Source organism: Oncorhynchus tshawytscha, linkage group LG20 (genome assembly GCF_018296145.1).
Source record: "Oncorhynchus tshawytscha isolate Ot180627B linkage group LG20, Otsh_v2.0, whole genome shotgun sequence".
NCBI classification, from domain to species: Eukaryota; Metazoa; Chordata; class Actinopteri; order Salmoniformes; family Salmonidae; genus Oncorhynchus; species Oncorhynchus tshawytscha.
Genome location: NC_056448.1, coordinates 31112573 through 31125691, shown reverse-complemented (window position 1 = coordinate 31125691; position 13119 = coordinate 31112573). Strand labels below are relative to the sequence as shown.

At 44.6% G+C, this 13119-nt stretch overlaps 1 protein-coding gene across 1 annotated transcript in view; it reads left to right on the top strand.

Moving 5' to 3' along the window:
* Positions 1–1762: 1762 nt before the first annotated feature.
* Positions 1763–13119, top strand: part of LOC112237660 (disabled homolog 2-interacting protein) — a 302902-nt gene continuing 291545 nt past the window's right edge. Inside the window, 1 exon segment of the mRNA XM_042302491.1 lies at positions 1763–2306. The gene's annotated coding sequence lies outside the window, so the exon portion shown is untranslated.

Below are 13119 nucleotides of genomic sequence, written 5' to 3'. Positions count from 1 at the left end.
TCTATTCCTCTCTCTGTCTCCTCATCTCTATCTATTCTCATCTCCTCTCACTACCTCTGTTTATTTCTTCCTTTCTGTTTCTCATACTCCCATTTCTCTCATCTCTTTCTCTCTCCCATCCTCTTTTCTCTCTTTCACTTCCACCTTTCCTCTTGGGTTTCTGTCCGGTCTCAGTGGAGGTTGAGGACACATGTAGCAGGACTCAAGGACTTACAGGATACTGTTCACCTTTCAGTCTGCTGACAGACATGTTTGGTCACACACACATGCTTAGTAACACATGTACTCACACACACTAAGTTAGACAAATGCTTTGACACACACTTTGACATAAACACACACACACGCTGGCACAGAAAAACAAACAAAGTGATAGAGATGGTGGGAGGGAGAGAGGGGTTAGTGACAGAGGAGAAGGATAAATAGAGGGACAGATAAAGAGAAAGGTGTGTCAGAGAGAGTTACCTATATGAGGCGAGGATTCACGACCTCTCTCTCTTTGTGTCCTGTGTAACTCTATAGCCCACATACCAATGTCCTCTCCTCAGTCTCTTCCACTGTCTTTCAGGTTCTCTCTCTCTCTTTCTCTCTGTCTGTTTGTCCAACCTCCCCCTCTCCCTCAGTAAATCACAGAAGAGCTTAGGGGGAGAGGTTGTAGTCATGTTCGAAGGGTTGTGTTCCTGTTTGAAGGGTTTAGGGAAGCGGATTTACAGGTATGTCTTCTGAATGGGTAGGGCTTAGTCCTGCGGTTAAGTTACAGGGGGTAATTTATTTTATTTTACCTTTATTTAACTAGGCAAGTCAGTTAAGAAAAAAATATTAGTTTCAATGACGGCCTAGGAACAGTGGGTTAACTGCCTGTTCAGGGGCAGAACGACAGATTTGTACCTTGTAAGCTTGGGGATTTGAACTTGCGACCTTTCGGTTGCTAGTCCAACGCTCTAACCACTAGGCTACCCTGGTGAAGGGATGATCTGGTATAGGCTTTGTGGTGGGGTCAGAGTGAGGAGTTGTGAGATGTTGAGAGAGGGATGAGGCGGTAGCCCTGTTGGTAGACCTTGGGAAGGGCTGGCATGGATGAGGTGGGTGGGGGAGGCATTCTGTGTACAAATGCCTCAATTCCTCCTGGGCTAGAACAGGAGCAGAAACCTGAGAGGATTGATCAGGGAAGGAGGGAGGGATGGGAAGGGAGGGTCATGGGGAGAGATAGCTAGATAGCGAAACTCTCACAGTTCTGGTGACAACCCCCTGCCTCCTAGTTCAAAGGCATAGCTAAGTATTTTTGTCACAGCTTCGGTCGATTTGTTCGTTTGTGTGCAGGAGCTTATTTTCGTGCATGCATGACGTTGGATTTCAAAGTACCTTTCAAACTGATCTTGTGGTTGTTTTCCTTTAGAGTAGTGAGAGAGGCTTCCAGTTATACAGATTTTAAGTTCTCATCATCTCCATGTATGGAACAGCCAATGCAATTACAGTGTTGGCTCTTTATAATAGACTTATATGGAATATTGTAGCATTGTGGCTTACAGTATTATCATTGGAAAACAAAGTATATGTGAGACTGAAAGTAGCACAACTCTTGTAGCTGTAGTTTGGTGGAGAGAGAGTCCTGGCCTCAGCCCTGCTGTTCTGTTCTGGTCTACCACAACTCTTACTCTGATTGGAACATTCTCAGGAAGGAATTTTGCTCTCTGACGTCTAGGTCCCGCCCCCTTTGAGCCCAGGGCGCTGGAGCACAACTGCATTCCCTCTATACACACTCACGCACGCAGGGGGAAAGTGTGTGTGAGGGAGAGGGTGACAGTGTGTATGAGAAAGAAGGAGAGAAAGAGAGTGACAAAAGCAGTTAGTTCCATGGACTGAAAGTGGAAAACAAGCAAGAGGGAAGGAGGGAGGGAAAGAAAAGTGTTTGAGAGAAAGAGAGATCTTCTCCCCTCTGTTCTGGTGGCTGTTTTCTTTGCTGTGAGCCTGAGAAGGGGGAGGACCTAAACTCAGCGCTCAGAGTCAATACTGGACCCCTACTGGACTCCGATGCCCTTACTGGAGTCCACCGCGCTACACACAAACATGCTCTCACACACACACACACACACATACTCTCTCACACAGTGACACACACACACGCTCCCTCAGACCCCTGCAGCTACTGCAGCCTACTACTGCAGAACGGAGCAGAGGGAGAAACAGAGAACGAGGGGGAGAAAGGAGGGGAAGTCGTTCGTTGTTACTACTTGTTGCTGATTGCTTTCCGTGCGGAGCGTTGAGGATGATACTCCCTGTCTTTTCCTAGCGGGAGCTTGTCTGAGGTAAGAACCTCTGTGCTTGTCCCCTTTCTTTACTGCTTATGTTTCTCTATGAGAGAGGGAAGGAGCGAGGGTGGAAAGGATGGTAAAACATGGGGTAGTTTTTCACTCCAGAGTTTGAGGGGGTTTCTGTGGGAATACTGGCTTTGTTGAGTGGGGGGTAGGAGGGAGGGAAGGAGAAAGAGAGGGAGGTGTGGAGGGAAGTGTTTCACGTGCCAGAGAGAACAGAGCTACCCTCGTCTGTCAGAGTAGAGCGGGAGAGAGAGACCCCTCACTACAGACCGGCCCCTCTGTAAGAAAAGAAAGAATGATCAAAGAGAGGGAGGAAAAGACTAACAGACAAATGATGGTCTGTTACATGTGTTTCTCAACTCTCAGTTCTCGTAGTGGGACAAAACAGGAGCAGTGAAACACTAAACTGCTGGTGGAAAATGTAGCCCAGCTTTCTGTCTCTCTCTCTCTGGTCTACTTTGTGTTTCTACATTCTGTCTCGAGTCTGCAGTTCTCTGATTAATGTTGCTCTTTCTCTCTGGTGTGTGGTTCTGGGGAGCTCTGTGTGGTTCAAGACTGTTCTCTACTTGCAGGACCAGCTGTATAAATGTTACATTTATTTATAATCTGTGTGGAGTCACAACACAGTGCAGTGAGGACTGAGAAGAGGAGAGGGCAGTAGTTAACTATTTTAGCAGTCTTGTCCCCACATTTTATCAAGCCTTGCATGATTACAGTGTCTTCTAACCTAGCGCCTACAACTAGAGGCTGTTTACAGTGCATTCAAAAAGTAGTCAGACACCTTGAATTTTCCACATTTTGTTACATTACAGCCTTATTCTAAAATGTATTAAAAAATGTTTTTTATCAATCTACACACAATACCCCATAATGACAAAGCAAAAACAGCTTATTTTTTTTATTTTTGCAAATATATGTAAAAAAAAAACGGAAATATCACATTTACATAGAAATTAAGACCCTTTACTCAGTACTTTGTTGAAGCACCTTTTCCACCGATTACAGACTCAAACCGCTTTGGTATGACGCTACAAGCTTGGCACACCTGTATTTGGGGAGTTTCTCCCATTCTTCTCTGCAGATTCTCTCAAGCTCTGTCAGGTTGGATGGAGAGTGTCGCTGCTCAGCTATTTTCAGGATTATCCAGAGGTGTTGGATTCGGTTCAAGTCCAGGCTCTGGCTGGGCCACTCAAGGACATTCAGAAACTTGTCCCAAAGCCACTCCGGTGTTGTGTTGGCTATGTGCTTAGGGTCGTTGTACTGTTGGAAGGTGAACCTTCACCCCAGTCTGAGATCCTGAGTGCTCTGAGGCAGTTTTTCATCAAGGATCTCTCTCTGTACTTTTCTCCGTTCATCTTTCCCTCGATCCTGATTAATCTCCCAGTATCTGCCGCTTTAAAACATCCCGACAACATGATGCTGTAACCACCATGCTTCACCGTAGGGATGATGCCAGGTTTCCTCCAGATGTGACGAGTGGCTTCCGTCCAATCAATTGAATTTACCACAGATGGACTCCAATCAAATTGTAGAAACATCTCAAGGGTGATCAATGGAAACAGGATGCACCTGAGGTCAATTTCGAGTCTCAAAGCAAAGGGTCTGAATACTTTTTAAATAAGGTATTTCTGTTTTAGATTTTTTATACATTTGCAAAAAATTCAAAAACCTGTTTTCACTTTGCCATTATGGGGTATTGTGTGTAGATTGAGGAGGAACATTATACATTTTATCCATTTTAGAAAAAGGCTGTAACGTTACAAAATGTGGATAAAGTCAGGGGGTCTGAATACTTTCTGAATGCACTGTATACCATGTGAGGACTTTTCAAGCATTTATACCGTATCATGTGGCATGGATTTTAGCGGCCCTAGTCTAGTTGTCGTGGTGATATGTTCTGTCCATTTTGGTAGGTGTTGTGATACTGTATGTTCTCAGACTCTGTCTCTCGGCTGGCGCTGGCCAGGGCCGGGTCGTTGGTCGGTCATTGTTGTTCTATTAATAGTTTGGGCTGGGCCAGCGAAGGAAGTCGCCTTGGAGCGGCTGGCCAGCTGGAGGAGAGGGATTTACCGGACTACCAAGCGGGAAATATGGAATAACAGAATGGCGTTCCCGAGCTGACAGGAATCAGTGGAGGGAATGGGACTGTAGAGTAACACCTGCTATAGATCTGGTGTTACTCCTAGTGAGGTGGAACACCAGAACACAGAACCTGGGGAGATATGGTCTGATACATTATATCCTCCGGAGAAACACTCAGCCTGCTGCAGCCTGTAAGCAGGACCAACAGAGAATTACACTAGAGTCATCTTGGTTTATTAACTACATTTTTGCATTTTGACCAAAAATATATAAAAACTGCTAACTGCAGTCACAGATGGCTTACTAGTCTCAACAACCTGTCTGTCCTTGCTACGGTGCCATAGCTGATTTAGAGAGAAGCGTCAAGCTGCAGATTATGTGGGCTGATGCGGCATGGTCTGCAAACCTCAAAGCACATGTGCGTGAGTCTCAGATGGTATTTTGGCTTCTCAAATTGTATGTGCGTGTGCAACCTATAGATGTTTTTGGGCCTGTGTATCATGTGAGTCCGTAGCTTTGTTCCAGGGCATCATGTGTGCTACATGTATACCATTCGGCGCACTAGCTTTAGTCCATGGCGTTATGTTAACTACTGTTGCCTGTGCAGCTGGCTAGAACACACTAGCTAGGCTAGCTAGCTATTACACACTAGCTAGCTAGTACACACACACACACTAGCTAGTACACACTAGCTAGCTAGCTAGTACACACTAGCTAGAACACGCTAGCTAGCTAGTACACACCAGCTAGTACCTAGCTTCTACTTCTAAATGTAATTTCACCACCCCTGCGGTTGGTGAAAATAACGCACCATCTTCTCTGGCACAATTCGACATCCTGTCTCATCTCATATGTCTCACAGTGTCTGTGGCATGAGAAGGTATCTGCTGGACCCAGACCCTATTGGATTTAGAGGCACCAGCGGATGCTTAACCAGGGGATGCTTAACAAACATTTTGCTAAACCACAAGCATTTCACTACACCTGCAATAACATCTGCTAAACATGTTATGCGGCCAATAAAGTTTGATTTGAACTCTTAAGTGGTCTGACAGCACCACGATTGACTTGTTTGATACCCTGCTTCAGTGTTTGTCCAAGGAGAGGAGTGATAGCCACATAGCGCTCCTATATTTTCCTTCTTTCATTCCACTTTCCCTTCTCTCCCTCCCTCTGATTCATTTCAATGTGTTCATAAGCAATCTGGGGCTTGAACTTGTCTGCCAACCCATGTTTTGTGGTCTGTCTTACCTCCATATCATGACCATTTACCATTACTAGCCAAGATTATCAACACCATGTAATGGATTACACATCAGATGTTATACTGTACCGAAACATAGATCTTACTGTATTTAAAGTAGTGAATAAAGTGGCCTTTTTTACTTCCTCCTTTACCCAGACTTCATTGCAGCGTCTGTGACTTGATGTGCATGTGTAGAGACATGTCAGGTGTATTGCAGCCAGCTGCACCATTGTGAAACAGTCTCTCTTGTAACAGACTCTTGCTCCACGCTTTACAATGCTTTGTCTTGAAAGTACATGTTCAAGAGGACATTGTGTGATGAATGATAAATTATAGATTACATTTAAATCTGAATCTGGAGAGAGTTTGCTATCCACGAGTCAAACATGTTGAGTTTTACCTAGAGCAGGGGTATTCCAGTCTTACCCTACGAGGTCCAGAGTCCTTCTGGTTTTCTGTTCTACTCAATAATGAATTGAGTTTTGTAGACAGGCTTCCATTGCCACCCCCCCTCAACAAAAGGTGTAATTACTGCTGGTCGTAAACCACCGTGGAACAGAGAGGAGAGTGATATATGTATGGTTTCTTCCTCTATAGAGAAGAATGTGTGTGTGCATGCATCTGCGTGTGTGTAAAAGGGTGCTTCGTGCAATGTTTGTGTGTGTCTGGTTCTGTGTGTGTACATGTGTGTGTGTCCATGTTTACACAAGGAGTTTGAGAGTCTGCGCTCTTCATTACAAATAATCAATTAGCTATTTTCATACCCTTCTGCTTCATTAGGCAGCAGGGAGCTCTAATGAAGTCTGCGTATCAACAGATTCATTTTCTCTCTGTTTTACCTAACTGTTTTAAGGCTATGAATTCCTGAGCTGTGTGAAGGGGCAGGTGTCATGGCTACTGTGTCTGGTCATGTGTGTATTGGCCTGTTTGTTATGGTCCAGTGTACTGGTCTAGTAGTGTTCCTCCAGGGTGAAAGTTAAGCTATTTATTGTGTTTAGGTGCTGTGGGCTGCTACCACAGATTGTCTAGCATTATCTTGGTGAGATAATGCAAATCTTCAGGTCTCAGGCACGGTTAGTCATCACACAAGCATGCTAAGTGTTGTAGTTGTGTGTGTCTGTGTGTGTGTGTGTGAAGACGGTAAGGAATGCACCGGTGTTGTTGTGCCAGATGCATCAAGCTGTGTGTGACATTTGTTTGGCTCTTTGACCTTGCCTCACTGTGGAACACCCCCCCACACACACACACACACAAACACACACATACACATAAACCCTTAAGGTCTGGGATTGTTCTACTCTCCTAGGTGGAAAAACAGGAAAAGGCACATGGAGACACACACACACACACACACATACCTATAGATGAATACACGTCAAACAATGTCAGACACACACACACACACACACACACACACACACAATGTTAGACGTTCCAATTCACACAACCAGATTTAATAGGCACTCTCGGTCCTTGTTTCACTTTCGTAGGGCTTGTGATAAACTGTAGTGGTGAATAGATTGAGCCAGGTCCTGTTCCTGTGTATAAGTCATAGGTCACTAGTCACAGGAAGAGAGGGCTGAAACTGAGTGTTAAACTAACTGGGTGGATTTTCCTTTCATAGCTTGGCAAGCATGGCATTGCCTGTTCTTTGTAATAGTCTGACACCTATTCTTGTTTTGTGTGTATTTACTATGTTTCTCTGAATGGTGTGATGGGAACTGTGCTGCGAAACCTTTATTTATCTCCAACAGGAAAAGAGCTGTTGACAAGGCTAACTGTCCTTGAAGTCTAGCAGAACTAGTTGTGTGGACTGAGCTAACTGTCCTTGATGTGTAGCAGAACTAGTTGTGTTGACTGAGCTAACTGTCCTTGATGTCTAACAGAACTAGTTGTGTGGACTGAGCTAACTGTCCTTGATGTGTAGCAGAACTAGTTGTCTCTATGTGGCTGTAGACAGTCTGTGAGCTGTAGAGGGAGGTTAGGTGGCAGAGACTAGGAGCAGGAAATAGGGGTAGTGTTTTTTAGGACCCTGATTCTTACCCAGGTCTGTGTGTGTGTGTGTGTGTGTGTGTGTGTGTGTGTGTGTGTGTGTGTGTGTGTGTGTGTGTGTGTGTGTGTGTGTGTGTGTGTGTGTGTGTGTGTGTGTGTGTGTGTGTGTGTGTGTGTGTGCGTGTGTGCGTGTGTGCGTGTGTGCTGGTGTGTGTGTGCTGGTGCGTGTGCATGTGTGTGTGCATGTCTGTACATGCGGCTATTCAGGGTAGGAGATTTAGAGCCGGACACAGAAGGATAGTTGCTATTTTGGACTGGGAAGTCTAGACACACTGCAGTCGTGTGTGTATTCTTAGGTGTACACAGGAATACACACTCACACTACCAAGTACACTTAGTAATGGAACACACACACTGCCAAGTACACTCAGTAATGGAACACACACTGCCAAGTACACTCAGTAATGGAACACACACACACTGCCAAGTACTCTCAGTAATGGAACACACACACTGCCAAGTAAACTTAGTAATGGAACACACTGCCAAGTACACTCTGTAATTGAACACACACTGGCCAGTACACTCACTAATGGAACACACACACACTGCCAAGTTCACTCAGTAATGGAACACACACTGGCCAGTACACTCACTAATGGAACCCACACACTGCCAAGTTCACTCAGTAATGGAACACACACTGGCCAGTACACTCACTAATGGAACACACACACTGCCAAGTTCACTCAGTAATGGAACACATACTGGCCAGTACACTCACTAATGGAACACACACTGTCCAGTACACTCACTAACGGAATACACACACTGCCAAGTTCACTCAGTAATGGAACACACACTGGCCAGTACACTCACTAATGGAACACACACTGGCCAGTACACTCACTAATGGAACACACACTGGCCAGTACACTCACTAATGGAACACACACTGGCCAGTACACTCACTAATGGAACACACACACTAATGGAACACACACTGGCCAGTACACTCACTAATGGAACACACACTGGCCAGCACACTCACTAATGGAACACACACTGGCCAGTACACTCACTAATGGAACACACACTGGCCAGTACACTCACTAATGGAACACACACTGGCCAGTACACTCACTAATGGAACACACACTGGCCAGTACACTCAGTAATGGAACACACACTGGCCAGTACACTCAGTAATGGAACACACACTGGCCAGTACACTCAGTAATGGAACACACCCTGGCCAGTACACTCAGTAATGGAACACACCCTGGCCAGTACACTCAGTAATGGAACACACCCTGGCCAGTACACTCAGTAATGGAACACACCCTGGCCAGTACACTCAGTAATGGAACACACCCTGGCCAGTACACTCATTAATGGAACACACCCTGGCCAGTACACTCAGTAATGGAACACACCCTGGCCAGTACACTCACTAACGGAACACACACACTGGCCAGTACACTCAGTAATGGAACACACCCTGGCCAGTACACTCACTAACGGAACACACACACTGGCCAGTACACTCAGTAATGGAACACACCCTGGCCAGTACACTCAGTAATGGAACACACCCTGGCCAGTACACTCAGTAATGGAACACACCCTGGCCAGTACACTCATTAATGGAACACACCCTGGCCAGTACACTCAGTAATGGAACACACCCTGGGTGCGTGTCGGTGGCAGGGAAGTCAGATGCAGGAAAACGAACTCGGTGTAAACGGAGTCGTTTAATAAGTGCTCATAAAACTCCAAAAACCAAAATATACAAAAATAACATAAGTGGGTACAAAACCCGTCGCACACTGACACATGACTTGCACAAACATACAATAAAACAATCTCTGACAAAACATGAGGGGAAAGAGAGGGTTAAATACACAACATGTAATTGATGGGATTGGAACCAGATGTGAAGGAAGACAAGACAAAACCAATGGAAAATGAAAAATGGATCAGTGATGGCTAGAAGGTCGTTGACGTCGACCGAACACCATCTGAACAAGGAGAGGGATCGACTTCGGCGGAAAACACAGTCTCAGGTACAGCTCTAGAATCTCCCATAAGTGTTCAAATGGGTTGAAATCTGGTAACTGAGACGGCCATGGCATATGGTTTACATCATTTTCATGCCATCAAACCATTCAGTGACCACTCATGCCCTGTGGATGGGGGCATTGTCATACTATGGGGGCATAGCCATGGTAGCCAAAATAATGGCCAAATGAATTGCCTGCCCAGAATTGTTATACATGACCCTAAGCATGATGGGATGTTCATTAACTCAGGAACACCACCTATGTGGAAGTATCTGCTTTCAATATACTTTGTATCCCTCATTTATTTAAGTGTTTCCATTATTTTCCTGTAGATGTGTCATAAATATGTCATGAGCCACTGTCTTTTTACTTCAGGAAACTACACTCACTATGCAGAACGTTTTCAAGGAAAGTTATCACTGATGACATGGAGCACAACCATGAAGCTGTGGACATGTATAGGTCTATTGGAAAAAGATATTCACTCCCACAACATTCTCTCAATGAGGTCAGCTATGCCACAGTTTCAGTATCCAAAGAGGGAAATATTTGCTGTGGTATTCAATGTCCTTACAAACAGACTTGAATAGGAATACAAATAAAAACCACAACATGTTCAGTACTCATATTCATTTCTGTGCCTATAATGAGTATATGATACATTCTTTGCTGTAGTGGTTGACCTTATCTGAGGGTTTATTGAAGCCAGCCCTAGACTAGACTGTAGTGTATGTTGTGACTGAAACTAGGGTACATGATATTGTGTAGTGAAAGAGTAGGTGGAGACTGGATTAGAGCTGTAAGGAGGATAGGCTAGGGTAGGGAGAAGGTCACAGGGGAGTGTTAACTGTGTATTTAGCATCACAATGGATGAAACTATGTAACTCACACACACGAGTACAAACACACACACACACACACACACACACACACTGGAAGTTTACTGATCGCCTAATGAGGACATTCTTCCCCTTGTTTGTGTGTGTGTGTGTGTGTGTGTGTGTGTGTGTGTGTGTGTGTGTGTGTGTGTGTGTGTGTGTGTGTGTGTGTGTGTGTGTGTGTGTGTGTGTGTGTGCGTGTGCATGTGTGTTGCTGTCTCTCTATCTCTCTCGATCTGTCTCTGGTTGTAAAATATTAATCCGAGCGGAACTCTTTCAGTTTGCTTCAATAATTCATCTATTGGTTGGTTCTATTGAAAACTTGCTTCTAGGTCTCATATCCCACTAGCTAGAGGAACTACACCAGCCCCTCATCTCTCTCAGACACACATAACAAACAAGCACATAATTCATATTTATACCAGACTCCGTGCTGGTTGTTGCTTGGGTGTATTAGAGTAGCATCTTGTGGATCAGTGACAGTACTGGAAGTTACTGTTCAGAAGTTACTCTGCACTTTCATCCTAACTCATATTGTCAGTCACTTCATCTGATGTCAAAGGGGATTTCATCTCTGGTCGAACTAAACTGAACAACAATATAAACGCAACATGTAAAGTGTTGGTCCATGTTTCATGAGCTGGAAAAAAAGATCCCAGAAATGTTCCATATGCAGAAAAAGTTTCTTCCTCTCACATTTTGTGCACAAATGTGTTTACATCCCTGTTAGTCAGCATTTCCCCTTTGCCAAGATAATCCATCCACCTGACAGGTGCACCTTGTGCTGGGTACAATAAAAGGCCACTCTAAAATGTGCAGTTTTGTTACACAACACGCCACAGATGTCTCAAGATCTGAAGGAGTGGCAATTGGCATGCTGACTGCAGGAATGTCTAATAGAGCTGTTGCCAGAGAATTTAAAAGTAATTTCTCTAACATAAGCCGCCTCCAACGTTGTTTATTAGAATTTGGCAGTACGTCCAACTGGCCTCAGACAACCGCAGCCAACGTGTATGGCGTTGTGTTGGCGAGTGGTTTGCTGATGTAAATGTTATGACCAGAGTGCCACATGGTCGTGATGGGGTGATGGTATGGGCAGGCATAAACTACAGACAATGAGCACAATTGCATTTTATAGGTGACAATTTGAATACACAGAGATACCGTGACGAGATCCTGAGGTCCACTGTTGTCTGATTCACCCGTCGCCTTCACCTCATGTTACAGGATGATAATGCACAGCCCCATGTCGCAAGGATCTCTGCACAATTCCTGGAAGCTGAAAATGTCCCAGTTCTTCCATGGCCTGCATACTCACCAGACATGTCACCCATTGAGCATGTTTGGGATGCTCTGGATCGACTTCTACAACAGCGTGTTCAGCAACTTCGAATGGCCATCAAAGAGGAGTGGGACCACATTCCATAGTCCACAATCAACAGCCTGACCAACTATATGCGAAGGAGCTGTGTCACACTGCATCAGGCAAATGTTGGTCACACCAGATACTGACTGGTTTTCTGATCCATGCCCTTACTTTTTGTTGTGTGTGTTTGTGCGTGCATGTGTGTGTGTGTGCTTGCGTGCATGCGTGCATGTGTGCCTGCGTGCGTGTGTGCGTGCATGCGTGCGTGCGTGCATGTGTGCGTGCGTGTGTGTGCGTGCATGCGTGCGTATGTGCGTCTGTGCGTGTGTGTGTGTGTGTGTGTGTGTGTGTAACCCTAGTCCCACCATCTGATAAAACACTGTTGTGTTCTATATGTGATGAGACGGACCACCTACAGCGCTATCATACCAGAGCTAGAGGACGTGGATAACCTACTTAAACGCACACACACACACACACACACACACACACACACACACACACACACACACACACACACACACACAGAGTGATGCATACTTTTTAGATTAGCATGAGGTTTGTTTCCTTTCCTCATAGTCGAGCAGAGCATGGTGAGAAAAAGACAGGAAAATGAGAGAGCAATAAAGTCTCGTGTGGGAAGCCCTTTTCTGAGTTACCCTGGTTTGTGAGTACAGTGTTCACTGATTGGGGAGTTCGTTCTTTGGTGGCTTTGAATCTCTCTCTGTACAATCAGCAGCGCCCGCCTGATTTTTCCACAGAAAATAGCCTTTAAAAAGAGAGCATGTTATAAAACAGCCTTTAAAAAGAGAGCATGTTATAAAATAGCCTTTAAAAAGAGAGCATGTTATAAAATAGCCTTTAAAAAGAGAACATTTTATAAAATAGCCTTCAAAAAGAGAACATGTTATAAAACAGCCTTCAAAAAGAGAACATGTTATAAAACAGCCTTCAAAAAGAGAACATGTTATAAAACAGCCTTTAAAAAGAGAGCATGTTATAAAACAGCCTTTAAAAAGAGAGCATGTTATAAAACAGCCTTTAAAAAGAGAACATGTTATAAAACAGCCTTTAAAAAGAGAACATGTTATAAAACAGCCTTTAAAAAGAGAGCATGTTATAAAATAGCCTTTAAAAAGAGAGCATGTTATAAAACAGCCTTCAAAAAGAGAGCATG